Below are 20,723 nucleotides of genomic sequence, written 5' to 3'. Positions count from 1 at the left end.
CGCCACAGACCGTCCTGGCTTTCAAGCCAGACTTTCTGTCCAGTGCTTCATTAAAATGGAAGGAAAGCGAATGTTAAATTTTTTTGAAACAGGCTGATTTTATGACACAATCAGCTTCTTAACTACATGGGTTTGCTTAGCTTTGTTCAGCTGAGGAAGAAAGCTGAGTGCAAGTCACTGATATTGCAACACAAAAAAGACATAAAAGCTGACAATATCTGACTTGGCATCATGATATATTATTGCTTCACTTTGTGTTTGTCCAAGGCACAGATGCGTTATTGAAATTCCTCATCATATCAGTAAACTTTAAAAAGGTATTTATATTCTCTGAATCACTAACTTATGCACAGAATTCCAACCTTTACTCTGAAAATCCACCCATTATACAGTAATCAAAGTAGCTTTAACCAGTTACACCTGTTACTGAGAAAGCTGGGTGCTGTTTCTTTTCTTGGACGAAGTTGGAACTGGTTTCAACTCAAGTGAACGCCTACCGATCATAAAATCACCAAACTGGACAATGAAGCTGGAGTTGTTAAAAATTTATAGTGAAATACCCCTGCCTTTTTCGCTCAACCTCGTGCTCTCGAGCAGAACTCAAACATTTACTGACCCTAAAAATAAATGTTTTCTGCAGATTGTATAATTACATGGTGCGGGGAGCGGGGATGTTAGCGTGTAATGTGATGCCTTTTTGTGTGTGTTTGTGAAGGGAAGGGGTTGCGGAAAAGGGAGGGAGATGGGGCTGGGGAGCTTTGGTACAATATAATTAAAATAGGATGGCCTTCGCGGAGCTCGGCTTGTTATTGTCTTTTCAACCTCAAAAAGACAACACGTAAAAATAGACATGTTTTCTTTCTCTTCTTCTGTATAGTTTACAGCAATTCGATGAATGAAGTCCGCTTTGAGGTGGTGGCGCTGATCAGCACCTCGGGAAACGACGGCCTCTGCTTGCTCTCAATCCCGTTTTTGTACCTGTACATACCAGTTGCATGTATGTCTGGTGCAAAACTGCCTACACAATAAATCCTCTTTCATTAAAAGAAAACAAATAGCCTTACAAACTTCAGGTAAAATTTCAACCAGTCTCACCCCGGCCTGGCTGGAGCTGCTTTTTTGACTTATGCAATTCCATCCGAGAGGTATTTTATTGAAGTGGTTGCCTATTTGCCCTCACATTAAACGCCTGAGGAATGTGTCCCTGGGTTTGCTGAGGTTGTTTTGATGTGCATTTAAAAAGCCTGTGTGTACAGAAGGAGCTCATTCACAGCTCGCAGCGACTCAATGGCTTCATTTGTCCTTGAAAGTAAACACTCACAGAGGAGGCCCACAAATATGGCCTTTTCAAATGCCAAAGCCCCCTCGGCTCTCCATCTTATGTGACAATGAACAAATTCCTATTCAAAAGCACTTACTGTGCGATAGCGTACCATTGTGGTGCCTTCGACACACCTGAGCAAATGACTGAACCGCATCACTGCTGAACAAAGCTCGCCTTGAACTGTAAAAGTGACAACCAGGTATGATGCACTCACGCTGGACGGATGCCACATTTCATTACTTAAAAACCTGTTTGGCATATTGAAATGGGTCCAAAATAAAGATGCTTCACTGGGGATTAAAATGCTTCTCTGGGGCAGAGCTGCCTGGGTCTCTGACTTCCAACGGTTTTCATCTGTCTTTCACCCACAGGGCAGATCAGAGATGAGAACGTAGCCTTCCTGCATTGTGACCACCCCTATTAATACAGCTGGATTATGAGTGTTACTGCCAGTGTAAGTGCTTCATATGAAAAAAGTCAATAATGTGTGACATTTATGAAATCTCATCATTAACAAATGCAACCTTTAACAAGCCTTTTGCAATATTTAATTATTACTTTTGACACTACATGTTTGAAATATGCCGGGTTGAGAGCAGGAGGAGACCCGTATCTCTGGCAGCGTCGTGTCAGGAGGGGTATCAGAGTAAAAATCTATGCCAAATCAAACATGTGGACCCCAGCCAGTGTGGTTTGCCACTGGGAGTACGGGAGCAGCCAAAGATGAAGAAGACTATTCCTTTATACAGTTACCGTCCCAGCAAACATGATTTAAACTCATGACCCTGGTCTAAACTGATCGCAGTATGACTGCAAATACTGAACTGTACAAGGGCAGATGATTGTGTTGATTTTTTGAGAAATATCAAATTAGATTCTTGCATATATTGATTAATAGGTTTTTATTTGTATTTTCTTAAATGGCAGCTGATCTGTTCATTACATGATTGCAAACAGATGGTCAGACAACATTTTTTCCCTGTACACAAACTAGGATTAGTGTCACCTGTTTTGTTTTTATGGGCTTTTTTTGTTTTTTTGGTACTTTTTTTTTTTAAGAAATGAAGGCAACACTTTCAAATCAGTTGTATTCATGTGCATCTAAATTCTGTCTGATTTGTTTACAACTACCACGTCTTTGTTCCTGATGTCAACGTCACAAAACCAGGAATGTCATTCTTGAAATGTGAAGTGAGTTAGCTCAGCAGGACAGGAAGTGGGCATGGAAACTTAAAATTGTCTGAGTGGGTTGCTTTTCATTCTTTCTATCAAGAACTTTTTGGTTTTTATTCTTATCAATAAGGAGATAGTAAGTAAAAAGTAAAGTTTAAATGGGACAGGTGTCCGGGCAAGAAGTGCCTCCAACCCATACTGAGGTAATGTATGCAAGTGTTAGCTAACTTTAGGAACCTCTTCAGCGATTTATTGTTTTTGTGCAATTTCAAACATTATCACAGACTTTGAACCAAAATGCACAGGTACGATAAACATTTTGATGAAAGGCACCTTGCTTGCATGCTCATCCACAACCCAATCTCACCGCAGTTTGTTGTAGTTAATGAGAGTTTTACACCAGAGAACCAAATTTAAGTCATACAGGTCGTAGCTTTTTTCACATTTGTATGATTTTTAGGATTAGTGTCAGCTTGGGTTTAGAAATACAGGGTTGCCCTGTCTTTTAAAACGTTGTTTTCTTGGTTACCATGGTGACGGCTCTAATTTCACAAAGTGCTCTGAGAGTGGAGCGTCATACAAAAATAGCTTGTCAATCACAAGGTACACCCACCCTGAAATATCCTCCATTTTGACTCTAATGGGGAAATGATTCACAAAGCGAGTATCATGTTGTGTTTAATAAATCATGAACCTGGTGACTATCGGAAAAGTGTAGAGAGATCCGCGGAGCTGAAGGATCATTTTAGACGTCTTGAAATATGGTCTTGTTGTAAACAGAGAAGTCACTCCCTGCTATTTCTAGGAAAGAATCCAGTTTTAACACACTTATGCACTGGCTTCATTTTTCAGAGCTGTCTGGGTTGGAGTAGTAGACTAATTATGAAACTTTGTCAAGAAGAAGATTCTTTTCATTTGACTATATTACATGTCTTCACATCACTGGTGACAAAAGGGAGCATTCTTGCATCGAGCAACGCTCGCTTGCTCTTTTTGTTGGCATATTTGTTTTCGTGTTTGTTACGTCAAAGGCAAAAATAAAAACATGTGGATTATACGAGTCATGTGTACGCAGTCACGCAATCTCTTCATCAGACTCAAATCCTTAAAAACAACAAAAGAATACCGCAGCAACCAAGCCTTCTAAAAATAAAGTCAAATATTTGTAACCATGTCTGATCTGATTATCTGATAGTCAGAATACCGAGACACAGCAACACATTTCACTCTGCAGGTTCCCACTGACTCATCCAGAGATGCACCACGCCATGCAGCAGTGTGCGTTTCTCAAGGCATTCCCAAGTGAGGCGTGTGCGTTAGCGCGTCTGTTATGTCTTTCGTTGCACTTATTGCACACGCAATCTTGTGAGATTTTGACAGCGCTCACTGTTAGCATCTCAGGAAAATGTGAAGAATTACTTCCGGTCCAGCAACAGCTTAAGATGTTTAAGACGGTATTGTTGTATGTGTTGTTTTGTTCACAGGAGCCTGACATTCCCCGAACACCTGTAAAATTCCACTCTGGATTTAAATAGCTGATGCAGCCAAGGGGCATCCACACAAACCAAGACGCATATTTTAGCTAGAGGAAGTGTTTTTGTGCATGGCCAAAAACAAAACCCTTATGATTGACATGTGGTTCCCATGCCAAATATCTAGACACTGTGTTGTGTGTTTTTTTTCTCTTTCAGAAGACAGTTTCTCCATTGGCCACAAGTACCATTGTGTGAATAAATATTCTTAAAACCTTAACTGCTTGTATTCACTTTCAGTTTGTTATATTTCTATTCAACCATACATTTTCTTCAATTTACAAAATTCAGGTTTACAGGGTGGCTGGAGCCTATCCCGGCTGTCACCAGGTAAAAGACAGACAGCCAGCGTTCACACCTACACCCAATTACTTTCACCAGTTAAGCCTGTTTAATTAGTCAGCCGTTTTCACTTATGCACTGCAGACCTGGATGTTTCTGGAAATCATCCCCACATGCCGGGTGGTACATTAACCGTTTTTCTTCTTCTGCCAATTCTGTAGTAAAAAGTCTGATTGTGCCAATGTGAGAATAGCCAGCTAGCAATTGGACATCGTGTGCGCTACCTCGTGCCAGCGTTCAGACTTGTGTGAACACGTTTTGCCATTTCCTCCTTTGCAATACATGTGAGTAAGGAAAACTGTGGAAAATCTCTAAATCCTCCAAAATTGCCCAAAGTGCATGTGGGGAAAACACACACACGCACACACACACACAAACGTAACATCTACAAACCAAAGGAATTTAAAGCAGAGCAGTATATAAATGTACACTGACATATTATTGCCTAATAAGCTACGGTAAATGTAGTTACTGATAAAGAGTAAAGTATAGGATGTAAAAAATATTCTATTTTTAATTCAGTTCAATTCAATTTTATTTATATAGCACCAAATCACAAGAACATTCACCTTTACTTTATACTATAAAGTAAAACCCCAACAATAATAAAGACAAAACCCCAACAATCAAACTACCCCCTTACAGTGGGAACGACAAACCCCTTTTTAAAAGGAAAAAACCTCCGGCAGAAGCAGGCTCAGGGAAGGACAGCCATCTGCTGCGATCGGTTGGAGGTGATTGGAGGAAGACGGGATAAAAGACACGATGCGGAAGAGAGTGCGAGATAAATAATAACTCAGTGCATCAGGGGAAGCCCCCAACAGCCTAGGCCTTCTCCCGTTAACAAAGGGGGGATTCAGATTCACTTCTATTAGGACATGTTTTCTTTTATCTCTGCTTTGGCCTCCACCAGTGAGCCATTCGGTTAATATAGAATGAATACAAACAGCAACACAGCTAGAAGAAGGAAGATTGGCAGAAACGTCACATACTAGGTCAGGTAAAAATAATAGGATTTGTTTTAGTAACAACCACAAAATTTGTTTTGCTTTCATGTTGTTGTTTTTTCTGAATGATTTCCAAGAGACACTTATGAGATCAGCACACTTAAAACACCCAGTCTTGTATAACCTCATTAGTTTTGTTTTTGTTGGCTATCTGAATGGAATAATCAACGTTCGTTTTCACAAACATTTTTTCTCAATTGTTCTAAAAGCAGTTAGACAGGTGATCTTTCATGGGGTCTGATTTAAGTAAATAAATTCAGTGAAAGAGAGGCTTTTCCTGTTCAGTGATCCATTTCTGAGTGACAGAAATGGCGTTTATCGCTGAATGAATCAAACTTCCTTTGTCTGCTTGTTTTATCAGATAGCTTTCTGTAACACCAATAACCTGCTCTGAACAAAAGAAAGAAGCGTTCTGTATGTAGTGTATCAGCATTGTCCGAGCTCGCCCCATCAGCGTGCGAATCATGTAAATTGCAGGGAAGGGTGGGTATGCACGCTGTAATTTCAATGGAATATGTGCGCTTAAATTTAGAACGCGGCGTGGTTTGGGGGGGCAAGCTCACAGAGGAGCTGGGGCCTCTGGCTAGTGATTGGCTGCGTGTTGTGCTAACAGACGGGGCCTTTCCACTGCTTGTGACGGGCGGCTCTGATGTGGGCGACCACGCGGCCCTGATGATGGGGTTGCATGTGTTCCTTGACCCTGACCATAATGGACAACTTTTACCCGCCGGAAGAAAATTACAGCCCCTCAGGAATGTTGCTGTTATTATTTTTCCTTCTTCCTATAAAATTGGAGAGGACATTTCAACGTGTAAGCAATTACAAAACCATTGCAGTTAACCATCCACGGAGGGAAATGGGCTTTTGTGTTGTTGTTGTCCATGTAGGAGGGTAATAGATGATTAGCAGGGAGTGCAGATGAATTTATGGGGGATGTTCAGCTAAATTAGACAAAGGACAATCAACACATTTGACTAATTTCTTCCTCTATAACCCGCCTACTACTCCACTAATTCTCTGCCGTAGCCGAAACACATCAGTCACTCAGTTTCAGTCAGATGCAGATGCTGCGCATTGTGCTGCAGTGTGAGTCAACAAGCGGCATGCACAGTTTTCATTCTGAGGGAACGCATGTTTCCCACACAAGTTTCTAACAATATAACTCAAATACTTTAACACATCTCCTGTGGGACCGGAGCAAGTTAAACTCCTCTGACTTTTAAATCATCCTCGAAATATATATCCTCAAGGATTCCTTCAAACCGACCTGTGTATGCTGGTAAAACTAAAAGTGACTCACTAAAAGTCGACTCCATATAAACTGAAATTGCTTGATATATTTGGCTCGAGTCATTTGGGTAAATTTAATGGGGTCTGCGAGGAGCTAAATAGAATTACCACATGGGTCAACACTAAAAGTGAGGCTGGTTTGGCTACAGTGGGACAAGCATCTGTTTAAAAGCTATGAGCTTGACACAAACGGGGAAACTCTGGCTCACCCTCCTCTTTTTGGAAAGCAGACTCCAAACAGCATACAAACAGGTGGCAGAGCCGAGTTGTTTCATCCCCCCGTGCAGTGAAACTCCTCATTAGGATTTAGGTCAAGAGATTCTGCTGAACTTTGAGACACAAACAGATTTCTTTAGGGAGGGGGCGGGGGGGTCCTTTGGTCGTTTTTTTGAAGTGTTGAGATAAAGATCACTGAGATTAGTGCAGCTTGAATTCAGGGAGATGACTCCAAAGGTCTTCTGGTGGGTATTGAGGTTCCGTCAATGATTATATCTGCTGTGGAGGATCAAAGGAGAAGAGCTTCAGCCCTCGGGGATGCTGCTGCTTGTTGCTGTTCACCTAACCTGGGCTTACCCTGCCTCACCTCACCTCACCTCACCTGTCCTGGCTGGTGCGCCTGGGAGAGAGAACAGAAAAGACGTAGACACATTCGGGCTATTACGCAAACGCCATTCTTTAACTTGCATTTCTGTTAGCACCATGAATTTTAGCTGTCATTTATAGTCTGATTCACCACTTACACCCACACATGGATACCTGTGGCTCGTTTAGCACCATAGAAAGCACTCTAAGAAAGACATCTCTTGTTAGAGGTTTCTTAGCTGCTGTTGCACCTTTTTATGGTCAATACGCCGGTATTGTGCAAAAGTCTTGAGCCACCCTTTGTTTCTTTATAGTTTGCTTCCAAAACATCACTCATACTTTTTACACTGATCTACAACACAGCAATAGTTCCCCAGGCTTTCTGAAGGTCTTTGAAAGCTATTTCTGTGGACACTGGCTGCTTTTTCACTCATTTTCATTCCAGTCTTTGTACCTGACTGCTTTCCAAGCAGTGGTTTTTGTTTGTTCAGCAACGTAACACTGACCTTGAAATTACACGAGGATAGAAAAATTTAATTGTGTCTTTAGGCACTTTGTTGCTAACAGCCTGTCACTAAAAGCACATAATTTCCCAGTTTCTTCAGATTAACATATGAATAATGCCAAAGGTAACATAGTTTAACGGGCGTGAAATAGTTTTTTGAAGAACGTGACTGAAAATGTGGCGTATCTCAGCATGGCGTGCAGCGTGTCCTTAAAATATTTGAAGAAACCAGACAAGCGGAGGCTAAAAAAAGTGTCAGGGTAAAAACTGTCTATAGTAGATGACTATTATGTCTTCAAGAAAGAAAAAGTCCAGCAAATGCCTGAGACAGGACCCGAGTGATGCATCTGGCCCTACTGTTCACTGACATCAGACCAGAAATGGTCTCAGTGGCTCTCAAGAAGCCATTCTTATGGACGGGAAACAGGGAGAAAAGGCTGAGGTAATGATTACACAAGAACTCGACTGAAAATCAGAAGCAATGGTTTCAAATTTGATGAAGCCAAATGTTGGTTCAAATCATGGTCAGTATGTACAGAGAAAGTCAGGAGGAAGTCATGGTTTGGGGCTCTATTTCCCATTTTCCTAGCAAACTACAAAAAACAAACAAACAAAAAGTTGAGTGGCTCAAGACTTTTGCACACTATTGCATATTATCATTGCACAGCATGCATTTTCTCTCACTAACTGATTTTAGTCTTGATTTTAGGCAGTTGCACAACTAATGAAATCTTATTTAGCCTGTAGTGTCATATCCATAGGTGTCTTTTTCAGTGTTAACACCAAAAAAACCACTTCAACATTTTTACTCCTTTGCTTCCTGTCACATCTTTCACTAACTACAGTCTAAGAAAATTAACAAAATTGCCTAAAAAACATATAAATTCCTTCATTACTGCGCTGAAATGTATCATAAGAAGGTCAGTTTGTAGTACCAAGTTTTTGTTTTTTAGACTTTTAAGGTTTCAGCTGAAAATCTATTCATACTCAGCAATAAACCAACTTTGTCATCTCAATTTCCTTTCAGGTCTCTTATTTTCTGCACAATAAAGTATAAAAAAAAATGTCACAGTGTAAATTTTTTGTAAGGCAGCTGTATGCAAGCACTAGTTCAGACGCTGTGTAAAGTGCGTGCCGAAACCTTTCTATGCAAGAGAGGGCATAATTCACACAATCCTTTTCACAATATTCATTTTTACCTATAGTTGTTGGAGGGGTTTGTAACCATGTTAGTGCCCTCAGATATACTCCCACAATGACAAAGAAGCTTTTCAGGAAAAAAATAACAATGGATGGTATTTTAATTGTGATGGATGACCTCAATTTCCACGTATTATATTTTTTGTACCCTGCTGAGACAAGTAGCTAGTGGCTCAAAGTTAGAAAATCCACCTAAAAACAAACATCGGGACTTGGAGAATGGTTGTCAACAGTGTAAATGGTGCAAGAGAGCTGCCACAGCCTTATTCACACTTAAACTTCCTTTCAGCAGTGAGCAGCTACACGCACAGTAGATGTAAAGACGGAGCTCTTGTAGAATGGTGAAAGCAAAGTAGGATTTCCTGTGTAGTTAACAGAAGACAATGTCATGCTGTTCTGTGTAACTCAAACACGTGTCCTTTACAGTGCAGGTGATTTGCATACCTTTTAAACGAATTATTTCCTGCGTGTTTACTTGGGACAATAGTGATGCCAGCGCAGATTAAAAGGAAATATCCCTTGTGTATTCCTGTTAAACAATGTGCATGAATCAACTAGGAAGCATATTCTATGGAGATAATTACACGGAAAACAAGAATAGCAGTAAAACATTTCCACACTGTTAACATGTTAGCTGGGAAATGTGATTTTGAAATTTTGCTTCCTGTTCAGAGATTGGAAACTGCAGCCACTGATTCAGCCCTGTTATTTATTGCTTGAGCGCCTGAAGATCTCCTGTGGGCACGAGAGTAAATTGCCCCCTCGGTGTAGATGCTGAGATAGAGATCACAGTAGTGCACCCTCTGCTTTGGTGTGAACCCTTTCAGACACCTGTGACTGCCGAGAGTCAAGCCTGGGTTGAAAAGGTCAATTTAAGAGGACTTGCTACAATAGTGTCTTCTTGTTCTTTTTGTAAAGTCATTATCAAAAGTGCATTTTCATATGTTGCGTTAAAAAACTGCAGTGTTCCTCTTTTTGAAATCAAGGACTGCAGATGTTCCTCATTGTGATGAAACAAAGCTAACAATTGCTAGCCATCGGCATCCACCAGGAATGGGAGAAGCATGAACATTTGTTAACACTAAGTTTAACTTTAGCTCTTTGTATGTTTTAACTTTGCTCTTCCCTGTGGCAGCTGATGGACCAGCAACAGCATAAGCAAGAGTAGCCCGCAGGCTGGTTGTACCACAGAGGCTACTTTGGACACTGGCTCCATCTGACAGCAGACGCTCTCTTCAGGTAGACGGGCTGTCTGACACTGCCCACGGGCTGCCCACGCTTCCATCGCTGAACCATAATTTCCTTATTAGAGGGTACTCGCAAGAGCCTCAGTGAATTGGAGGCTGTGGAGCTAATCGGCTATAACTATTTGCAGGTTCTACATGAAAAAAAGAAAGCCCATCTTTTATTTTAGCTTTTGCCCACAAAGGATTGATTATAGGCCTCTACCATTAGAGAAAAGTCAAATACTTGTGCCATTTTTTTTTCTTAGAGGGAAGGTGATGTTTGCCCTACACTAGCCTTTCTGTTTGTGGAACCATCTTAAAACAATTAATATAAAAATAACTGTTTAAAACAAAAAGTCACAATATCAAATATTAATCCATCCATGTTCATGGGCACCACAGTGTAGTAGTTTATACATTCAGTTAGTATGTGAAGGTTCAATTCCAGTCGAAGACACAAAGATGGGTGCAGAACTGCCAAATCATACATGTGGCGCTACTTGCTGCAGCAACCCCCATGCTGAAAGTAGCTTATCTGATTCAGGGTCACAGTCTGTCTCACCTGGCAGTGTATACCCCAGACAGGTTGCCAGCCTATCACAGGGCTAACACAGAAAGTGACAGCCATTCATATTCCCACCTACAGCCAACCTAACCCATGCATGTTTTTGGTCATGGAAGGAAGGCACACAGAAAGGCTCCGGCCTGGATTCGAACCTGGGACCTTCTTTATGTGACATAAAGATAAGATGTATTTTGTTATTACGTTCTTTATTATTTGTTAATAATTTATTTATTCACTACAGTTTAAAAGGTGTGGTTAAATTAAAATAGCTGTTGTGTGGAAGCTGCTGGTACCAGATATCTGTGAAATCAAAAAAGAGCAAATGTCATAAAATTCCACTAATATTTAACAGAAACTCATTTTACTACAGTTAAAAGGCTGTTTTGAAAGTGTATCTATTATTCAGAAATTCTCTGGTAAGTTCTCCATGTTTGGTGCTTTAGTGTTTCATTTTTCCTAAACAAGCACCAAACGCACTGTGACAATGGGATTGTCTGTAGTTTTGCAATATTTCCTTGCATATTACTGGAGAAGCTAAAACACTGATATGATAATGACAAAAAAAAAAGTGCCTGAACAGAAAGTACAGAGCAATGCTCTGCACCAATGAACCAACTGACCCACCATTATTGCCTGCTTATAAACATCCTGCTATCATGGCTAAAAATCTACAGAGACTTAATGCAATCACTCAAAAGCTTAAGACTGAACGAAAGCACGTGACACAGCAGTGAACATATGTACCAACCTTTCCTTTCCATTGTGAAATACCAAAGACTCCAATCCACAAAATGCCATAAATAAGACACAATAATTATATAGACAGAAATCTCCTTAATTGCTCTCAGGTGGGTGAAGGTTGTGTGTCTCTGTCTGCACACATCATACCACATTTACAGGTTAATCTACGTGGGAGGCAGCAGACGGCGGCCGCACCTTTGAGTTACTACACAGCATGTCTTCACACACTGTGAAGACATGCTGTGTTTGCTGAAAGACTGAAGAAAGAGCATCAGTTAATCTCATTAATTAAGTCGGGGATTTACTATAAGTGGCATTTTGAACACGTGTGTTTATTTTGGGAGCGCAATTTGTGTAATTTACATTTCAGAACGTTTGTTTTCAAAAGCTGCGGGACGTTTGAATTCTTAAACTTTCTGCGTCGTATGCAGAAGCACACAGTGAGCTAACCACGTGCGCAACCACGCTACCCCAAATCATAAATGGGGGAGCTTTTAAAGCTCCTTGAAGAGACCCCATCATTGCGCCACTGAAATATATACCCATGAAAAGAGCTATTTCTGGACCGAGCTTCTTCATGTGGTTGAATTTCTATTTTTGCCTCACCCTTGAATTTAAACTGAATGATACAGTATACCCTGACCGTATTCCCATCCCAAATTATACGAGGAGAATCATCTCCAGACAGGGTGAATCACATTAGGTTATCATGACCAGCACAAAGTCAAGCAAAAGTTGTAGTGAATATGTCTTCAAACCCCTGTCCCAAGGATGCATCCAAAGGGTTTATTTTTACTCAGCTGTGAATGGTTATGGCAGCAAACCGCCATATGGCTGTAAGATTGAGTGGTCCTGGTGGAAAATGGGGACGGAAATTATAGAGGGGGAGAGCTGGTGTCACACAGGCCTCTCATTGCTCCTCTTCTCCACATTTAATTGGATAAATACACAACTTTTCTGTGGGACTGGGACACGGTGACTGGTCGGGTTCATGAGGATACTAATCACAAGCATCACCTGTCTTTACAGCAGGAGAATTTGATCTTTGAACGTTTTATTGGATTGCTGTAAAATTTAGCTTTTTCACAACAGCATTTCACTCAACACCAGCCAGTGCTACGTCAGTGGAAAATGTTATTTATTAAGGATACATACTCACTGGGCACTTTGCTAGCTACAGCTGTTCGACTGATTGTGCTTGTAAATATCTACAACACAGTGCATTTAAGCATGTGGACATGGTCAAAATGACCTCCTGAAGTTCAAACTGAGCATCAGAATGAGGAAGAAAGGTGATTTAAGTCACTTTGAATGTGGTATGATTGTTGGAGCCAGACCGGCTGGTCAGAGTATTTCTGAAACTGCTGATCTGTCAGGATTTGGTTGTGTCTGAGGGTTTTGTGGTCTGAGAAAGAGAAAATATCCAGTGTGCGAAAATGCCTTATTGTTGTCAGAGGTCAGAGTAGAATGACCAGATTTCTTTGAGCTGATAGAAAGGAAACAGTAACTCATGTAACCACTTGTTACATCCAAGGTATGCAGAAGAGCATCTCTGAATGCACAAACTGTCAAACCTTGAAGCAAATGGGTTACAGCTGCGAAGGACGGCAGTGGGTACAGAGCAGGAAACTGAGGCTCGTCAAACTTGGACGGTACCAGACTGGAGAAATGTTGCCTGGTGTGATAAGTCCCGATTTCTGCTGCAGCGTTCAGATTGCAGGGTCACAGTTTGGTGAAAACAACATGAAAGCACAGATTCATCTTGCCTTATATCAACAAGCTGATGCCTGTGGAATGATATGGGGTTGTATTGTTTAGCATATAGAAATAGATATAGATACAAACCAGCCAAACAAGTGACAGTAAAATAATTTTCATTCTATTTTGTTGGCAGAAAAAAGGGGTTGCCGAAAGTATTGTTGTGTAGATGTACACTGTAAAATAACAGTTTAACACAGCCAGATCCAACTGACAGTAAATAAGTGTAATCTAACATGCAAACTTTAAACAGACTCCCGTCCCAAGGATGCATCCAAGTGTCAGCTCTTCAGATAGTTGCACTGAAATTAGTGTTAGCTAAAAGGTTTTAGTATTTTACAGCAAAGCAACAATCGAAGAAAAAAAAATCATAGAAAGGTAACGTAATAAAAAAGTGTGGGAATCACTAAGTAAATTATCAGTATGCTAAAACTATTTCTTATTCAACAGGAAAATACCTTCATGAAAATCAGTGCATAAGTAAATGACTTTACATTTCCATTTTGACACAGAAGTGTTTTTTTTAAAAAAAAGCATTTTGTAATGTTTTCTTTATTTCCACGTTCCACAAGCTGTTTTACCAACAGGAAATGAGCTGAATAGTTCTTTGCGCCGCTGAATTAAATTCAGGGTTAAATTCCAAAGTATCAGCTGTAATATCGTGATATATTATGACTGATAAAATGTTTCTATTTACAGTCAAACTAATACAAATCTGGTTTTATACATGTAACAAAAAGAAGAAAAATATGATGTATGAACAGGGTTTATCCTCCACTCTGGGGCTGAAAACGTGATGAACTGAAAACTTGGCTTGGATTAAAACTCAATCGGACAGATTTTAGGGCAAATCCTCCTGAACTCTGCTGTTTTGATGTGTCTCTTTTGTCTCCTTTGGTAATCCCCTTGTTTTCTTCTCCTGCGCAGACTAGAATTTTAATATCGTACTAGTTTCAAAATGTTTCATAAGACAAAGTTTTATGTGATCTAATATGATTCATAGCATAATATATAATAAATGTTACATTCCCACACCCCAAATGTTGTTTTATTTCCATGATATCGTCAGCGGCACAGCTGGAGCACTGGAATGGTTGGGTGTTTTGATTATGAGCTCTTAACAGCAGTTGTTATGAAAGCTTGCTCATTCACTTTCCCTGCCCAGACTGTCACATCGCTTCACGTTTCTGAGTAATATAGTGATTTAAAGTTGTATATGACTTTGCCTTTTGATGCTGGGCATGTTGTACATGGTATCATAGTCTTGAAAAGTTTGTTGTGGCGCAGGACAAGCTGTATTTTGTGCGTGTGTTTACTTTGCTGTTGGCTATCCAGAGCCCTTTTCAAAGCGCTAGTATAAACAGATTCAAAACTAGACACAATGATGGATCCAAAAACCATTTAACCTCTTTAGGCAGGGCTTTCCTCAAATGTGAGCTCATTGATCGGACTGTAATTACCAGCACTGTTTGAATGCAGCTATTGTAAACCGTTAATCTGAGCAGAGCTGCTGTAAGAGGACAATGAAGCCCCGCTGCAAAACGTCTAGCGAGTGACACTGATGTCAAACACATGTTTCCCCCCGCAGCCCAACAGAAATAGACAAGCCTATTTAGAGGGCTGGTTTGCATGCAGGCTCCAAGGACTGATGTTTGCAATCTGGGAGCCACAGCGGGTTTTTACATGATCAGTAATTCAAAAAGTGGTCGGCCAAAGAATTCATCTTGTGCCTCTTTGTTTTGCTGTTGCCATGCACTTGTGCTAAAATATCATTTGGTGCAATAGGCCAGCATTAAGACAGCAGAAAGTATGTCGGACAACGTCCAAGGCCTATCAAATGTCCAGAAGAGCAAGAGAAGGGAAAACACAAATATTTTCAGTAGCAGGGAGTGAAACCAAAAGGCGCCCTGGTGGACAATCAAAGTGAATTAGGGGGTTTCTGATGAGTGCGTCAGTGTTTATTACAGCTGTTACAGTCCAGATAATATCCAGATGTCGATCTGGTAGACGTGTAGCTGGTTAAAATAGCAATTTGAAGGTTGGAAAGTAGAGGTTTGTCCACTGTGGCGCTGCTGAAGATCTGCAATTGCCATTACCCAGAGTGCAAGGTGTCTTTGCTCTCCCTTTGCACTTGTCTTTCTTTATGCGGATATGAAGCAAGAACTGAAGGTTAGTGAAGCCTCCTACAAGCCTTTGAACTTAGATCTAACAGCCAGGTGTCCTCTGCCTTCTCAAAGAGGATTTTACCCTCTATTGTGCTAAAAGAAAAGACTTCTCGATTACCAAGAGGCCTCGAGCAGCATTTATTTTAATGGTTTTGTTCAGTGATAGAAAAGAATAAAAGCAAGACTTCCGTCTTTGTTAATAAGCATAAATTATTCCCAGAGAAATGTCAACATACACGTATTCCTATGTTCAAGAGTTTTGGGTTTGAGTTTTTTTGTTTTTTACAAGACAACTTCCTTCTCACACAAGCCGGACAGATCTCTGTTTGTTCAGTGGGGGGTTGTTTACTTTTCAAGCTTTCCGGTACCATCACAGAGTTGTGAAAGGAAAACATTATTCAACCTGCCCCGTGGGCTTTTGCTTCAGGTTTTTACAGAACCGTCATTAAAGATATGTCATTTTCTCGTAATCCTCCTGCAGTGTGGGGCATGTCGTGGCACTGTAAACACCTCACAATAGAGAAAAACTTACAGAGAGCCAGTGTTCAACCAGGAGGCATATTTAGAAAGTATGCCTCTTGTCTTGAGTTTCAGTTTTGGTTAAGAGTAAAAAGAGACCATGTTTGCTAACTGACAAAACAAACAGAGCTACACTGACGGCAAGTGGTTTGTGTCTTTTTTTTCCTTTGGATGCTATGACTGTCTCCAGGGTAGCTTTCCGTGAATCAAAGCAACAAAGCTCTGAAACAAAGGCTGGGAAAAAGAGAATAAATAATAAAGACACACTTCCAGTGAAAACATACTACATATTAATAATGCCCGAAGTTACAGTCGCTATTTCCAAACATGTCTCTGAGTAATTCATGAAACAGCTGAAGCTGTGGTTAATAAAGGTGGTTAAGGAAGACATATGAAACATAGATATTACAGTAGCTCCCAGCCATTTGGCATGTGGCTCCTGGAGTTAGAATGACAACAGGTTACTGCATTAGTGTAGTTATTAAAATTAATTTTACAATCATCTTCTTGAATTTAGATATTGCTTTTAGACATGATTGTGGTCCATCAACCCTTTAGACCACCACTTTGTTTTAGAATGGTTTGATTTATATCTATCTAATAGATTCATTTTGTTCATTTAAATGTGGAGTCCTCCTCACACACAAAACGTACTCATGGGGATCCACAGGGTTTTATGCTCGGGCCACTACTTTTTACATATATATGCATGTTTATACACGTTTCCCTTAGAAAATATTATTAGAAAACATTGTGTTCATTTTCTCTGCTATTCAGATGACATTCAACTAAAGGAATGTATTTGCTTATAGATTTTAATAGTACCTTGTTATCTTAACCCAGCACTTTGCTGTCACACTGCAGGCTTACTTTTGGTTTCTATAGGGTTTTTAAAAGTAGAATGGGAGGCAGAACCATCGGGCTTCTGTGAAATCAGCTCCCAGTTTCATTCCCTGTGTGTTTATACACAACTACTGCATTTAATCATTAGTAATTACTAAACTCTGGCTCTCCCACATTGTGTCCTTTGTCCTGTCTCTCTCTGCTCTTCTTGTCTTTTCCTTCGACTTCCCTGAGTATGGTTTTGCCACCAAACGGGGTTCTCTGTTAGGGTTTCATTGTAATATTAGTCTTTACCTTACAATAAAAGTGACTGTTGTTGTGAATCGGCATAATATGAACCGTATTGAACTGAATTGAATCGAAAAGTTAGACAGATCAGCGTGACAGTCATTTTGTTTCTAGTTTCCTTTCTAGTTTTACGGCATTGCTAGAGGGTCACTGGAAGGCTACATTATTATGATGTTCCACTTGCTTTGTGTGTATCAGAGGTGTGGTCGTTCTTGCATTTGAGAGAAACAGAAAGTAACATTTTTTAGTTGATCATAAATGTAGAAAAAACAAAGGTTTTGTGCAAAAGTTTTCTCTTTCATATCCTTCTAATCGTTTGCTGACTCCTCTTATGTATCATGGGACTTCCAGAAGGAATCTGACCTGCGGGTTGAGAAACATTGCTCTAGGAGTCTATAATAATATGGTGTGTGTGTGTATTGTGAAATGAGTAAGATTGTACGTGCTCCGCTGTTCTGACTGATCATCAGACTTTGGTCTTAACTCTTGATGAGTCAGTTTCCAAGGAAAAGCAGAAGACTTGCTACATGAGGGTTTTAGAGGGACGTAAATATAGCAGCGAGATCTACACTTTGACCCAGTGACATTATAAGTGACTGACCCAGTGTGCAAGCCCTGATGAGTTTATGTGATTTAGAGTCACATACTCCACCGAGCTAATGCATCTTTATCCTCTAATGATGTGTGGGCTGCAGACTCGAAGATTGCAGCAGCATGTCAAGGCCAGTAGGTTGAACACTCAGCTATATGCTCTTTAAAATAATATTGTTCTAAGGTCCACACAGAGGATGGAAACTTTCCTAGGCTGGAGGAATATGCTGTAAAGGACCACACACCTAGCTCCAGGAGGTTTTCATCTAGCGTAACAAACTATTTCTGGTTTGTGTGGCAGGGTGTCCCTCAAATTCCTGTAGTGAAATACCTTTTCTCCATTTACTGTCTCACACTGACTAATCAGCCCTTTGTATTTTATAACTGAAGGTGAGAGACTTTACTGGTGGTTACAGGGACACTTTGCATGCCTGAGAAAGGATTGTGCTCGTCTTGACGTCACGCGAGGATCAGAGTGCTCAAGTGACACGAGAGGGTTTCCCTCGGTTGCCAGGCACCGGGCTTCCGTGTGTGGATAAACACGGGTTTCCTCGTGGCACACCTGTGTTTGAAGTTGACACTGCCACGCTGTCAGACCTCTACCTGTTGCTTCATCACTCTTGAGTAACCATAGTTATTTTCCATTGCATGTAACAGTAGGGTATTTGCCATAAAATCAGTGTCAATAGTGTGACGCTGGCATGGCAACCAAAAAACACTTGAGGGGAAAGGTGAAGTTTTATTTCAATCACATGTTGTTCTAATTATGCTATTATAGCAAGGCTTCATTTATGTGGTTTAGTCCCAGAGTTTTAAAAATGCCCTTATTTAAATAACAGGTGAACATTTATTCACCTGTTCAAGTAAAATCTCATTATCCAAAGTATCAAAGTCAGATATGATGAAAGAAGTTAAAGATCATGCAGAGTTTTGCTGGGTTTAGTTTGTCTGTTTGTTAGCAGGATTTGCATGACACATTTACACCAGCTGATTAAAGTCCCAACTTTGAAGTGATTAACTTCTGGAGACGATCCCGGAATTTTTTTTTTTTTATGATGCAACATTAAGGCTGGATGATTTGTCATGTCCTATCTTCACATATACATACATGTACTCAAGAAAACATCACAAACAAATCTGGATCCAGAGATCTTGTCCAGAGGACACTGTAAACCTTGTTGGAAACATGCAGTCTTGGACTGCTCTTGTTTTAATAAATGTTTTGAAATGGTTTAGATCTACCAAATAAAGTACCAGAAATAAACATCTGCCATCACTTATGATCGCTTACATGTGCTCACTAATGTGTTTGTGATGAAGCCTTCATGAGCGCAGTGTAAATCATCCTTAAGATCGATGGAAACCAGCTTAATCTGTAAATATAAACACTTTTTACATAAACTTTATTTTTAAAATTTATTTTTCTTTCTTTATCTTTTTTCTCTCAGCGGGTTTATAAATACTCACCTGAAAAACTCAGATCAGTCTATCTGACACCGACAACCATGATTCACTTAAATCACCTTAAATCTTCCCCATTCTGATACCGCTGCGTGATTGGCAGCAATTCAGTAATTCAGTGTTTGTGATATTTGCATTAATTAGCATTTGTATATAGAAGTTGTGATTAGATTCTCCTACGAACCGGCTCACTCAGTTTAGTTCTTGTGCTACATACTGCCCAATTTGACCTCAGCGAGTCAGACTAAAACTGCTGCAAAATAAAATAATACAATTCTAAACAAAATCTACATAATAATAAAAAGAAACACCTTCAAATTTTTCACCTTTCAGTGTCAAAAAATGAAGCCGGTGTCAAGACTTTAACACATTTAATTCCTAGGATCTTTCAAAATAAAAGCATGCCTCAGTGTTTCTACATAGTGAAAAATACTAAATCTGAGTAGAAATCTGTCAGCAAAACTTAAATTGTAAAAAATAAATGTGGAAAATTGTGGAAAAAGTTCTGGTAGCTCATTTCCCAGACTATAAAGCAGAAAGTTTTTGTTAACTTTAAAAGAAAATGTCCTTTTTAAACAACACAAAAAACTGACTATCAATTGCAAAAAACTAAACAAAACAAAAAATAATAATAATAATTAAAAAAAAACAACCCTGAATTGCGTTTGTTGGTAGCGAAAAAACAGGAACTTTTCTGAAAGTAAAACTCCAAAAAGTATGCCCTCAACATTTTCTTTTTTCTGTGTAATGGACCAGATTGAAGTCTCTGCAGGGCCATTTCTGGCCCCCGGGCCTTACGTTTGACATGTACATGTATTACAGTTTGCAGATTACAATTAATCCACAATACCGCAACACACCCTGACAGATGACTTTTGTACTAAATAAACTAGCAGTTTAATTGTCATTCACTTGCCTGCCATCACCACACCGGTGACAGCGATGCATTGTATTAAACAATTAAAAGTATTTATGAGTTTGCAAGCTGCACAATCAGTTATAATCTACCACTTGGCAGCTTGTTTGACACCCCTGAGTTTTCTTCTGTCTTTTTTTTATTTGTGAATGTATTTATTTTTAACATTTTACATGCATGTACTGAGTCTCAATATTTCACTTTCTACAAATTTGCTTTTTCAGAATTCCATGAAGTGACACATTTTTGAACATAAATGAGGAAGCTTTGAGTTTGAGGAACATATTTTTATAACTCTGCGGTCAAACTTAGAGAAGAGTGCATGTTTGCATTAAATGTTTGTGAACATGTGAGGGTATGCTTATTTTTTTTTATTTTTTGCAGCAACCAAACCTTCTGCAAGTAATCTTGCAACATGAGGTTATGTCAGGACTCCCTTCTCGTCTCAGGCTGAATTTGCCTAATGAATGTGCCCTTCTCATCATGTGCCAAACGCTACTTTCACATGCACTGCCAAGTATCGCAGAAACTGTTCCCCAGTGAGTGAGAGTCAACCGTGAGTGTACTTTACCAACGGCTGTGCTGCAGAGATGTCATGACCTGGACTAAGAGGTGCTTAAATTATTAAGAAAGTAAGTGCTGAAATAATTCCGGAACGAATAAACAGACCATCATGGAAAAATCTGTAGAACGCA

The sequence above is a fragment of the Neolamprologus brichardi genome, chromosome 18 (assembly GCF_056152115.1).
Source record: "Neolamprologus brichardi isolate AB-2024 chromosome 18, ASM5615211v1, whole genome shotgun sequence".
Lineage (NCBI taxonomy): Eukaryota > Metazoa > Chordata > Actinopteri > Cichliformes > Cichlidae > Neolamprologus > Neolamprologus brichardi.
Note: the sequence above shows the minus strand (reverse complement) of the source record.